The 11,534-nt window shown below is 42.9% G+C and overlaps 1 long non-coding RNA gene across 1 annotated transcript; it reads right to left on the bottom strand.

Annotated features, from left to right (window-relative positions):
• Positions 1–10,052: 10,052 nt before the first annotated feature.
• Positions 10,053–11,444, bottom strand: LOC121027645 (uncharacterized). The gene is made up of 2 exons (XR_005788844.1): positions 11,353–11,444; positions 10,053–10,187 (listed from the first exon to the last, which is right to left on the bottom strand). It is a non-coding gene; the product is annotated as an uncharacterized LOC121027645 (long non-coding RNA).
• Between the last annotated feature and the right edge of the window lie 90 nt (positions 11,445–11,534).

An 11,534-nucleotide genomic window follows, 5' to 3' on the forward strand; every position in this document is an offset into this window, starting at 1 on the left:
AGTTAAGCGTCAGACTTCAGCTCAGGTCATGATCTCACAGTTCATGGGTTCGAGCCCCGCATTGGGCTCTGTGCTGGCAGCTCAGAAGCTGAAGCCTGCTCCGGATTCTGTGTCTCCCACTCTCTCTGCCCCTCCCCCGCTCATGCTCTGTCTCTCAAAAATAAATAAACATTAAAAAAAATTTAAAAAACACAAAACCTTTTATGTTTTGTTAAATTGGCCCCAAACAATGTTGATGATTTCTATGCAGACTAGAAAAACGACGTGTTTCTAATTCTGGAAGCTTTATCCATACACATAAATCCGAATTTAAGATAAACTTCATATTGCCTAATTAGTGATTTAAACTTTTAACCGTCTTGTGAATCTATTTGATAATTCTTGAGATTATAAAAAGTCATCTGTTATGGTGGGAAAATATCTTAAATATTTGAATATAAGGAATTTAAATGAACTGTTGACCTTATAGTTTCATAAAACTGATTCTTCAAAGGTTTCTTATCGCCTACTATGTGCCAAAAGTCTGTTTTAGATACTTGAGATACATCAGTGAGAATCAGATTTCTTCTTTTGTCGAGTTTACATAAAATTCCAATAAGTCTCAGATTCCTCTTTCCTTTTTCCTTTACCCACAATTCTGCCATTCGGTAGGGCAGAGCAAGCTAGGCACCTACATGGATTTGTAGCCAGGTATGTGGATGTGGGAGCTGGGGTGAGGTCCAGTGCAGGGAGTTATCCTAAGTGGGATGAGGGGGACGTTGACAGAGGGGAGGGATGACAGTGGCAGGTAGGATAGGAACATGGGACTTGATCAAATAAGCAAACATAGTAAGAATAATAGAAGCCAATTTTTCTCATTTTTGGAGAAGGTGTTACCAATCGGAAAGACAGAAGACTAGGATGAACTCTAGTGTGTTTGAATAGGAGGTATTGCTGTGAATTCATGAATTCCAAAATAAATATAGGTGTGTGTGTGTACAAACATTCCCTAGCTCTGTCTAATACGTGAACCTGGCAGCTGTCTCCTTCCCCCATTGTGGTGCACACATCTAGCATCCAGAGTCAGGTAATACATTTTCCACTTAAAGGAGCCAGGACTGACTGGAGAAAGGGCTGATTCCATGGCTGGGCAGGAAAAGTACAAGATGAGCCAGAGAGAAAGGAAGTACTCAAAAAAATGATGGGGGCATGTCCAAAAGACACAGAGGCCAGCTTTAAGGGATTCACACTGGGCAAATCTGAGACAATCTGACACCAAAATAATGGCTTATAAACCATTGAATAAATAGGAAACCATGAGTCTATATACTGATATGAATGAATGGCTTAATAAGAAATGAGAGGGGCACCTGGGTGACTCAGTTGGTTAAGCGTCCAACTCTTGGTTTCAGCTCAAGTCATGATCCCATGGTTTGAGTTCAAGCCCCATGTAGGGCTCTGTGCTGACACCTCAGAGCCTGGAGCCTGCTTTAGATTCTATTCCTCCCTCTCTCTGCCCCTCCCCTGCTCATGCTCTCTCTCTCTCTCAAAAATAAACTTAGAAAAAAAAGGATATTGAACAAAGTATTCTAGTCTAGGTAGCGTATGCTAAATCCACCTGCATCCTGGCCAGGATTCACTATGGTATTAGGAAATCTCAGCAGACTGGGGCGCCTGGGTGGCGCAGTCGGTTAAGCGTCCGACTTCGGCCAGGGCACGATCTTGCGGTCCGTGAGTTCGAGCCCCGCGTCGGGCTCTGGGCTGATGGCCTGGAGCCTGTTTCCGATTCTGTGTCTCCCTCTCTCTCTGCCCCTCCCCCATTCATGTTCTGTCTCTCTCTGTCCCAAAAATAAATAAACGTTGAAAAAATAAAATAAAAAGGAAAGCTCAGCAGACTGATAAAGCAACTTAAAAATTACCTGGGAAAGTAATTTGTGATTCCAATTAGGGTGTGTAGGTAACACAGGCCGTTGGTGACACTTGGGGGCTGCGGGGCTGCCGGAGGCTCCGGCAAGGGGGCCCAGGGCAGGGTCTGGCGCTTTGCAAGTGACCTGCAAGGGTGAGCTGGGACCCAAGACCAATTAGGGTGTGTAACGGCGTGTGTGTGCACTGTCTCTCAAAACCGAATAAAAAAAAGGAACTCAAATCGGAAATGTTTAAAGGAGTTTAAATTTATAAATAAATTGGGTATTCAAATTTCTCTCAATTAAAAGTAATTAACATTTGCTAGATTTATAAATAAGATCTATAAGCTGTACTTGAAAAAGCTGAAGTAATGTTTTTGTTGCTTTAATAAATTGAATATTCATTTTCTTGGCAGTGGTGTCTTCTCTTCTGTACTGCAGCCCTTGAACATATTTTAAAACATCCTCTAGAAAGAATTGTTCTAGATTGCGGGCCAGAGGGTCTATTTGTCTCTGATGTTCAGGCTTTCCCCCGCCCATCCTGCCCTCCGTGTGACGTGGTTCTCCATTGCAACCACCAGATGGCGACTTTTCTCACATTCTCTGGTTGTCACACATGGTCTCCTGCCAACAAATGATAATAAAATATAGCTCCACAGTCCCTTCTCTGAAACCTTCTGTTTTCAAGTTGAGAATATTTCATATTTTTAGGAAATACACAAATACTCAGTATATTATGTAATACCTATGGGGGGGTGACATTCCATAATCAAATATGTTGATATTTTCTCAATTATGTTTTAATATTCACAGAATAAGGGATAAAGACTATCAAAAGCCTCCCATTCGTTTAGATCAGGTTTTGCTGCTAAACTGATTTGTGACAAGCTTCGAGGAGAATTTCTGATTTTAAAAATTTTTTTAATTTTGGAGTTGTGGATGAGGTTTGTGGCTATGGAATAGTAACACATAGTGTTTGCTCTAACTGGCTCCATTCTAAATGCTTTACACAATAAGCATACTTGATCTTCACAATAACCCCATAAGACAGATATTACTATTATCTCCATAGTACAGATGGGGAAATTGAGACAGGGAGGTGGAGTAACTTGCCCGAGGGTATACAACTCCCAAGTTGGTGAAGCTGGAATTAACCCAGACGGTCTGGCTTCAGGGTCTATGCTTAACACCACGCAATATTGCTTCTAAGAAACAGCCTCCAACCAGGTTTGGTTTGAAAAATAGGGATCCCAGTATCCTGCCCCAGACCTGCTGAAACAAACTCAGAGCCATGAGGAAACCACGTATCTCCGGTCACAGTGCCACTGACAGGTAGACCTAGGATTTGACCTCCAGTCTTTCTGGCTCCCTTGTGGCCTTTCTTCTGAGTCACCTGGAAACTCCCCAAGGGTACTTTCAGGCAGTTCCCCTATAGTTCTTATTTCTTAGCGAAGATCCTTTCAGCAGAGGAAAGAGCACGGGCATGAAGACCCAAACTACAGATTTCATGACTTTGCTAACGGCCCTGACAGCCCAGGGAACCTGCTGCCTCCTGGCATAAAGAATTCTGCTTCCCAAAGCCAGAACCAAACCAGGTCAAAGTTACCCACTCTTGGGGCCCCAAAGATTTACTGATGACCCGTGGGGCCCTTGTGCTCTGGATTTGGTTGTTTTTAAACCACAGAAATTCACACTCAGGTTCATTACTGACGCCACTATTTCAGCGCATAAACACCAAACGAAAGGTCCATTCTCTTCAATGATTCTCTGGCCTTTGTGTTTCTATCTGGGCAAATTACTTCTACAGGGCCACTTAGAGGTGTTTTCTCATCAGGGAAAGGAGAAAGAGCTTGAACTGGATAAATATGAGCATACTGCTCTACTGAAGGTTAAGTGAGCACAGCCTTCTCTGAGGTGCACTCACTCCTACAGCTTGCTTTCATGCAAATCTGTCGACAGAGGGGATAGCTGAGTGTAAACTTTTCTTTTAAGCAAAGGTGACTTTATCTCAAATCTAATACGTATGGTAAGAAGGGAACTGTCTTTCTCTGTCACACATACAATGGGGAGCAAACCACCGCCTGTGGCTTTTTCGTATCTATGCTGTGGCCTTACTAAAGTGTATGCTTTTGTTGTTGGATAGAGTGTTCTTTTTTTTTTTTTTTAATAGTTTGTTGTTAAGTTAGCTAACATACAGTGTATATACAGTGCACTCTTGGCTTCAGGAGTAGATTCCCATGATTCATCACTTACACACAACACCCAGTGCTCATCCCAACACATGCCCTCAATGCCCATCTCCCATTTTCCCCGCCCCCCCCAGTCCCCCACCCCCATCAACCCTCAGTTTGTTCTCTGTATTTATGAGTCTCTTATGGTTTGCCTCCCTCTCTGTTTGAAACTTAATTTTCCTTCCCTTCCCCTTTGGTCTTCTGTTAAACCTCTCAAATTCCACATGTGAGTGAAAACATATGACATCTTTCTCTGACTGACTTATTTCACATAGCATAATACCCTCCAGTTCTGTCCACATTGTTGCAAATGACAAGATTTCATTCTTTCTCATTGCCAAGTAGTATTCCATTGTATATATAAACCATATCTTTTTTATCCATTTATCAGTTGATGGACATTTGGGCTCTTTCCATAATTTTGCTATTGTTGATAGTGCTGCTAATAAACATTGGGGTACATGTGCCCCTATGAATCAGCACTCCTGTATCCTGGGGATAAATTCCTAATAGTGCTATTGCTGGGTCGTAGGGTAGTTCTGGTTTTAATTTTTTGAGGAAGTTCCGCATTGTTTTCCAGAGCGGCTGTACCAGTTTGCATTCCCACCAACGGTGCAAGAGGGTTCCCCTTTCTTGGATAGAGTGTTCTGTGTGCCTGTTAGATCTAGTTGGCTTATTGTGTTGTTTGAGCCCTCTGTTTCCTTGATTATCTTCTGTCTGGTTGTTCTAACCATTATTGTGAGTGGGGTATCGGAGTCTCCAACCGTCACCGTAGAACTGTCCGTTTCCCCCTTCAATTCTATCAGTGTTTGCTTTATATATCTTGATGGTCTTCATCAGGTGCATAAATGTAATTATCATAGCTTCGTGCTGTATTGAGGCTTTTATTAAGACATAATGTCCTTCTTTGTCTCTTCTAATTTTTTTTTTATTTAAAATCGATTCTGTCTGATATTAGTATGGCCATCCCTGCTCTCTTTTGGTGACTATTTATATGGAATATCTTTTTCCATCCTCTCCTTTCAACTCCTTTCATCATCTGCAGATGTGCCTTTGGATCTCAAGTGAGTCTCTTATAGACAGCATATAGTTAGGTCATGTGTTTGTCCACTCTGCCAATCTCTGGCTTTTGACTGGGGAGTTAAATCTATGTACACTTAAAGTAATTACGTATTAAGGGGGACTTACTTCTGTCACTGTGCTATTTGTATTCTATATGCCTTACAGTCCCTCATTTCCTGGATTACGATCTTCTTTTGTGTTTAGTTGATTTTTTTTTTCGTAGTGAATTGTTTAAATTCCTTTCTCATTTCCTTTTGTGTGTATTATATAGCTATTTTCTTTGTGGTTACCATGGGGTTACACTGAAGATTCTAAACTTACAATGCTCTAATTTTAACATATATCTTCAATAATATACAAAAACTCTGCTCCTTCACTCTGTTCTCACCCCTTTTGGTTGTTGATGTTACAAACTATCATCTTTATACATTGTATACCCCAAAACAGACTAATAATTCTTTAAAATTCATTATTCTTCTAAGTTATGTAAAACACAAAGTGTGGAGTTACAAACCAAAGATACAGTAATACTGGTTTTCACGCTAACAATTTTTTTTCTTTATTATTATTATTTTTTATTTTTTTGAGAGAGAGAGGGAGCCCTTGCAAGAGGGGGAGAGGGAGGGAGAGAGAGACTCTTAAGCAGCACGAACTGGCCACAAGCCTCAATCCCATGCCCCTGGGATCTTGACCTGAGCCGAAATCAAGAGCCAGACAGACACTCAACCCACTGAGCCACCTAGGCACCTCCAATTATTTTTTAAATGTATTAGTCTCGTACAGAAAAAAAAAAGAGAGAATAGTAACAAGCCACTGGGGATGGGTAAATTGTGTACTAAAAGCTGAAATTGATCAAAGTTAATCATAAATTACTCTCCAGCCCTTCCCCTGGAAGTTGCAAAGCCTTCAACAAACTTCAGGGTTCCAAAATAGTTACATCAGACAGATTCTGCCCGTGCAACTCTGCTCTAGGTGGGGAGACCGAGTCCTGGTGCTTCCTAGAAGCCTCTCCCTGCACCCCCTATGATTTTAACACTTGCCTATCATTTGAATATGTCCCATCATCTCTCCCCTCCCCAGGTCAAGCTGTCAGATAAGACCACAGCCCTGGACAATAGCTTGACTGTAACCTCATGACAGACCTTGACAAAAAGACGCTCTGCTTGTCCAAACTGGAGTCAGGCTCCTCTGAGCCCTTTTTCTTTTTTCTTTTTTTTTCTTTCCTTTCCTTTCCTTTCCTTTCCTTTCCTTTCCTTTCCTTTCCTTTCCTTTTCTTTCTTTTTTAAGAGAGAGAAAGAGCAGGGGAGAGGTGCAGAGGGAGAGGGAGAGTGAGGGGGGATCCTTGCCAGGCCTGCATAGCCAAATGTAACAAGAATCCCACTAAGTCAGTTTAGCAAGAATCTCCTCACTCTTGATATCTGATCATATTCTTCATTCTCTATCCTTGATATCTGATCACCTTGGCCTGCCTTCAGCAAGAATTCCTTTTGAGTCAGTTTAGCAAGAATCCCCCTGCCCTAGCTGTCTCCTCTTGGTAACTTTTTTTCATCCACTGACCCCCTCGTTCCACTTGTTGGTTACAAATCCCAGCTATCTTTGCTGGATTTGGAGTTGAGCCCAATCTTTCTCACCTACTGATAGCCTTGACACCTATTGCAAGGGTACTGACTAAAGTCTTCCTTACTATGTTAACAAAGTGTCAGAATATTTTTTTCTTTAAAATCCTTGAGCGAGATGCACTCAGCAAAGCCATCCCCAGATTTTTGACCAATAGAAACTATGAGATAATAAATGTTTGCTGTCTCGATCCTTAAATGTTAGGGGTCATTTGCTGCACAGAGCTAGAAACTAATGCCTGATGTGGCCTGGATGCTGTGATGCATGGCCCAAATTCTCCTTCCAGGACTGGGCTCTCCTGCTTCTATTGCACAGAGTGTTGGCTGCTAGCAGTTTGCAGCTAAGTCCTTCTCCAGCTGTTGCTTTTGGTAAAGAGAGCTACCTTGCCCAAGGATATACCCCCTTCCCAGGCAGTCTGCCGCCCAAGGATTTGTCCATGCAGGAGTATAAAGGCCTGGCCCCTTGGCCTCCAATATGGGATAACCCTGAAGGATCCACTGAGATCTCTGTGACAACTGTGTCACAGTTGAACTTCTCCCTCCTCCAGCCCCCAAGTCCTGTTTCTCCCACCTTTGTACAGGTGTTATTACCAGGATCAGTCTCCAACATACCTCCTAAATCTCTGCCTCAGAGCCTGTTTTCCAGGGAACCTGACCTAAGACACTATGTGACCTTGAGCAAACCCTTTACCTTTCAAATTCTTGGCTTCTCCATCTGCAAAATGGGAGAAATACCATGATTAAATGAGTTTAAGTCCTTGGCATGGTGCCCGCCATATATATATAGTAAACACATATAGAGAGTTGCTGTTGTTATTGTTACTATCTACGAAAAGAACATCCCAAGTTCCCTGCTCCCCTCACTGCAAAAAACCAGCTAGTGCAAAGGCCTTGAGATGGCTGCAAACTTGGCAGGCTAGAGAGAGAGAGAGAGAGAGAGAGAGAGAGAGTGCAGAGGGCCCCGAGGCTAAAGGAGGAGCGTGGTAGGGGCTGAGGTCAGAGAAGCAGGCAGGGCCCTGCTGGGCCCATGTGGGCCTTGTAGAGAGTTACAATTTAAATCTAAGTGAGGTGGGAAGCCATGGCAGAGTGAGAGCAAAGAAATTACACCAGTTGATGTGTGGTTCTAAAAGCTCAGTCTGGCTGTGGGGAGAAGCAGGAAAACAACAGCAGCGAGAAGCAGGGAAGACGAGTAATGATGTTCGTGAAGGGCAGGGAAGGCGCCAGGACAGGTTTTGATGGGAAAGTCACTGCCCCACTAGATGGAAGGGGGAAGGAGAGAGAAATTAAGGATGTGTCTTAGGTTTTGGCTGGAGAAAAATGGGCGGTTGGTAATATCTATTCAGATGAGGAAAAGCAAGAGAAGAGCAGGTTTGGGTAAAGGGAGGGACAATTGGGAGTTCTGTTTGTAACATGTTAAGTTTGAAATGCCTATTAGCTATCCAAGTGAGATGTCAAAGCAGTCATTGGATGTGTGTGTGTGTGTGTGTTTGTGTGTGTGTGTGTGTGTGTGTGTTTTAATTTTCTTTAAGTTTATTTATCTATTTTGAGAGAGAGAGAGGGAAAGAGAATGAGCAACGAAGGGGCAGAAGGAGAGGGAAAGACAGAATCCCAAGTGGGCTCTGAACTGTCAGCCCTGATGTGGGACTTAATTGCACAAACTCAACCGTGAGATCATGACCTGAGCCGAAATCAAGAGTCGGACCCTTAACAGACTGAGCCACCCAGGCTCCCCTGGATGTATCTCTGTGTCCTCTTTTGACTAAGCCATACTGCATGTAAGAAGGCTAGGAAGTTATAAATTAATATGTCCCGGGACAGACAGCTGATTCCTTTCGGAGACAAGATTCGGGTTATTTGCCCTATTCACTAACTAACTAACTAACTAACTAACACATTATCCATATTTTCTTCTTCTCATAGCCATTAATAGAGAAAACGCCATATGGCATTGCAACTAGATAGAGGTTAAGACCTGGCCCATAGATGCCCCACAAGTCATGACTTTAATATGCAGCATTTCATGGACTGGTAATAACCTGGCCAGGGCTAAGACAGAAATTGCCAGAAAGAGGCTCACTTTGCCTCCCAGCATGCAGTTAGGTATAGGCGGAGGTGAAGCATCTTGCTCAGTAGATGACACCCTGGAGGCACACAGTATGTGTCAACTTCCTACTCCAGAGCCTAACTGGGACAACCACCGTCTTCTTGGTATAGCCCCTGCCATGCTGTAATGACTCAGATATGAAATTTAACTTCCTCGAACCATAACCACTTATGGTAGAGGAAGGGCCTTCTCACCTAGGCTTCACCTTTTGGCAATAATTCTTTTTTTTTTTTTTTAATGTTTTTACTTATTTTTGAAGGAGAGAGAGACAGAGCATGAGCCAGGGAGGAGCAGAGAGAGAGAGGAAGACACAGAATCCAAAGCAGGCTCCAGGCTCTGAGCTGCCAGCAGAGAGCCCGACGCGGGGCTCGAACTCCCGGACCGCGAGATCATGACCTGAGCCGAAGTCAGACGCTCAACTGACTGAGCCGCCCAGGCGCCCCAATAATTCTTTTTTAAAAAATGCTTTATAGTAATCAAAATGATTTCACATAAATTAGCTCATTTGATCCATAGTCTCATAAAATAGGGGATTATCATCATTTTACAGATGAGGAGAGAAGGAACCATTTTCCTAAGGGTCTCTAAACATTTTTAATTATTAAACACAAATATCAATGGCTTCTGTATATTCTGTTTTGTCAGTGCTCCATTATTTAGTTACCCATTTTCTTATTGGCTATTTCTCAAATTAGGTTGGCCCCAATTTTGCACAGCTGAAAATACCACTGGCTGGAACATCTCATCGTGCATATACCTTTGTCTAAATCTTTGTGTCCTTAGGACCTATTACTACAAGGGGAATAACTGAACTAAAACCTTAAACCTTCCCTGTCCTGGATGTAGCTGAAGCAATATAGGGTGTTTAAAGGCCTATTTTTCCCCCCAAGGAGATAGAGCTTGTGGTAGGCCAGTCTTAGACTGTTGGCCCAACCAGTTACTAAAACTAGAAAGCAGTCATGTGTTGGGTTTTGTGGGATCTGCTGATTTTATCCAAGAACTGCATGGGTCCCTTTCCTGCAAATTCCTTCATTTTTCCTGTCACCTTGGCCCAGCCCAGCTTGGATGAAATGCTAATTTACCAAGTGTGTTACTGGATATGAAAAGAAACAGGGACAAAGGACAGGAAGATCAGCAGGAAGAAGTAGCAACAGAGTGGCTTTAGATTCATTCATTATTTTACAGCAAAGACTTCTAAAGCACCTACTAGTTGGGCCCCTGGTGGAAATTTCGCCAAAGCTGCATCACAGGGACTTTCTGGGAATGGAGCTGGAGCAGCAAAGGTGGCACTCTGGAGAGAGAAAGACGGAGAAAATGCCTTTAAGGACTTTACCACACAGTAACAGGTAATTATGACACATCACCTCTAAGATGTTTAATGGGCATCTCAAATGTGACATGTCCAAAACTGAAATCTTGATCTTCCTCCTAAACCTGTTTTTCTTTCTCCCAGACTTCCCTATTTTAATAAGCAATACAACCACTCACCTAGTTTCTCAAACCAAAAATCTAGGACCCATCCTTTATTCCTCTGTATCCTGCTGATAGGATTCCAGCCTTTCACTAAATCCTGTCCAATCTACCCACACAATGTAGAAATATCATAACTACTCTGGTGCAAGCACCATCATTTTCATCTATATAATCTCCTACCCATTTTCATCTATATAATCTCCTAATCTGTTTACCCTCATCCACTCTCAACTCTCTAATCCCTTCTCCAAAAAAGCAGCCAGACTGGTCTTTTAAACATCAGACCATACACCTCCGTGGTTGACATCCTCTGATGTTTTCCTTTTCACTTAGAATAAAATTCAAAAAATTTTCACGCCCTTCATGGCTCTGCATGTATCTGGCCCTCATCTCCTCCTATCCTCACCCTAATCCCCTCACCTGCCACACTGACCTCAGGGGCTCTGTAGCTGGCCGGTCCCTCCACTTGAATTGTCTCTATGGCGCTTCTTCAGAACTCATTTAAAATCACACCCTCAGGCTTGTTTTCCCTGGGCATCCAACCTAATATAGCCATGCGTCCCATCATCACTGCCACTTCCTAATCAGTTACACTTCTTTTTGTTTCTTCTCAGCACTTACTTCTCTAATGTCGTATTGGTGTGCTCATTGTTTACCTCTCCCACTAGGTACGTACCATTCGAGCAGGAACTTGATTTGTTCCCCATTCTATAGCACTGCCTGAAAGTGCAGGAAGCATTTAGTGTTTATTGAATGATGATGAATGCGTGTTGATCACAAATCTGTTTTATTGACTTATTCATTTGTTCCCCGTATTTCCCCCAAGTGAATGTAAACTCCGTGAAAACTGGGATCGTGTCCATTTTGTTCACTATTATATCTCCTAACGTTTGGAACAGAGCTATAGCAGTGACAAGTGCAAAGCTATGTTAAAGAAGGGCAGGGGCAACTAAACTGACCGAGGGAGCTACGGGAGTACTCACAGATAAAACTGCACCTAAACCGGGACTGAAAGAGGTGAGAACCAAAAAGACTGGAGAGAGAGAAGAGTCGCGGCAGAGGCAATCTCGCGAGATGTTGGGCAGCCAAGATGGCTTCCAACACTTGCCGCCACACTTAATATGGCGATCGGGGAAGGTTCCTGGGGGAAATCACGCGAGAGTTG

The sequence above is a fragment of the Herpailurus yagouaroundi genome, unplaced genomic scaffold, assembly GCF_014898765.1.
Source record: "Herpailurus yagouaroundi ecotype Mexico unplaced genomic scaffold, PumYag 77, whole genome shotgun sequence".
Lineage (NCBI taxonomy): Eukaryota > Metazoa > Chordata > Mammalia > Carnivora > Felidae > Herpailurus > Herpailurus yagouaroundi.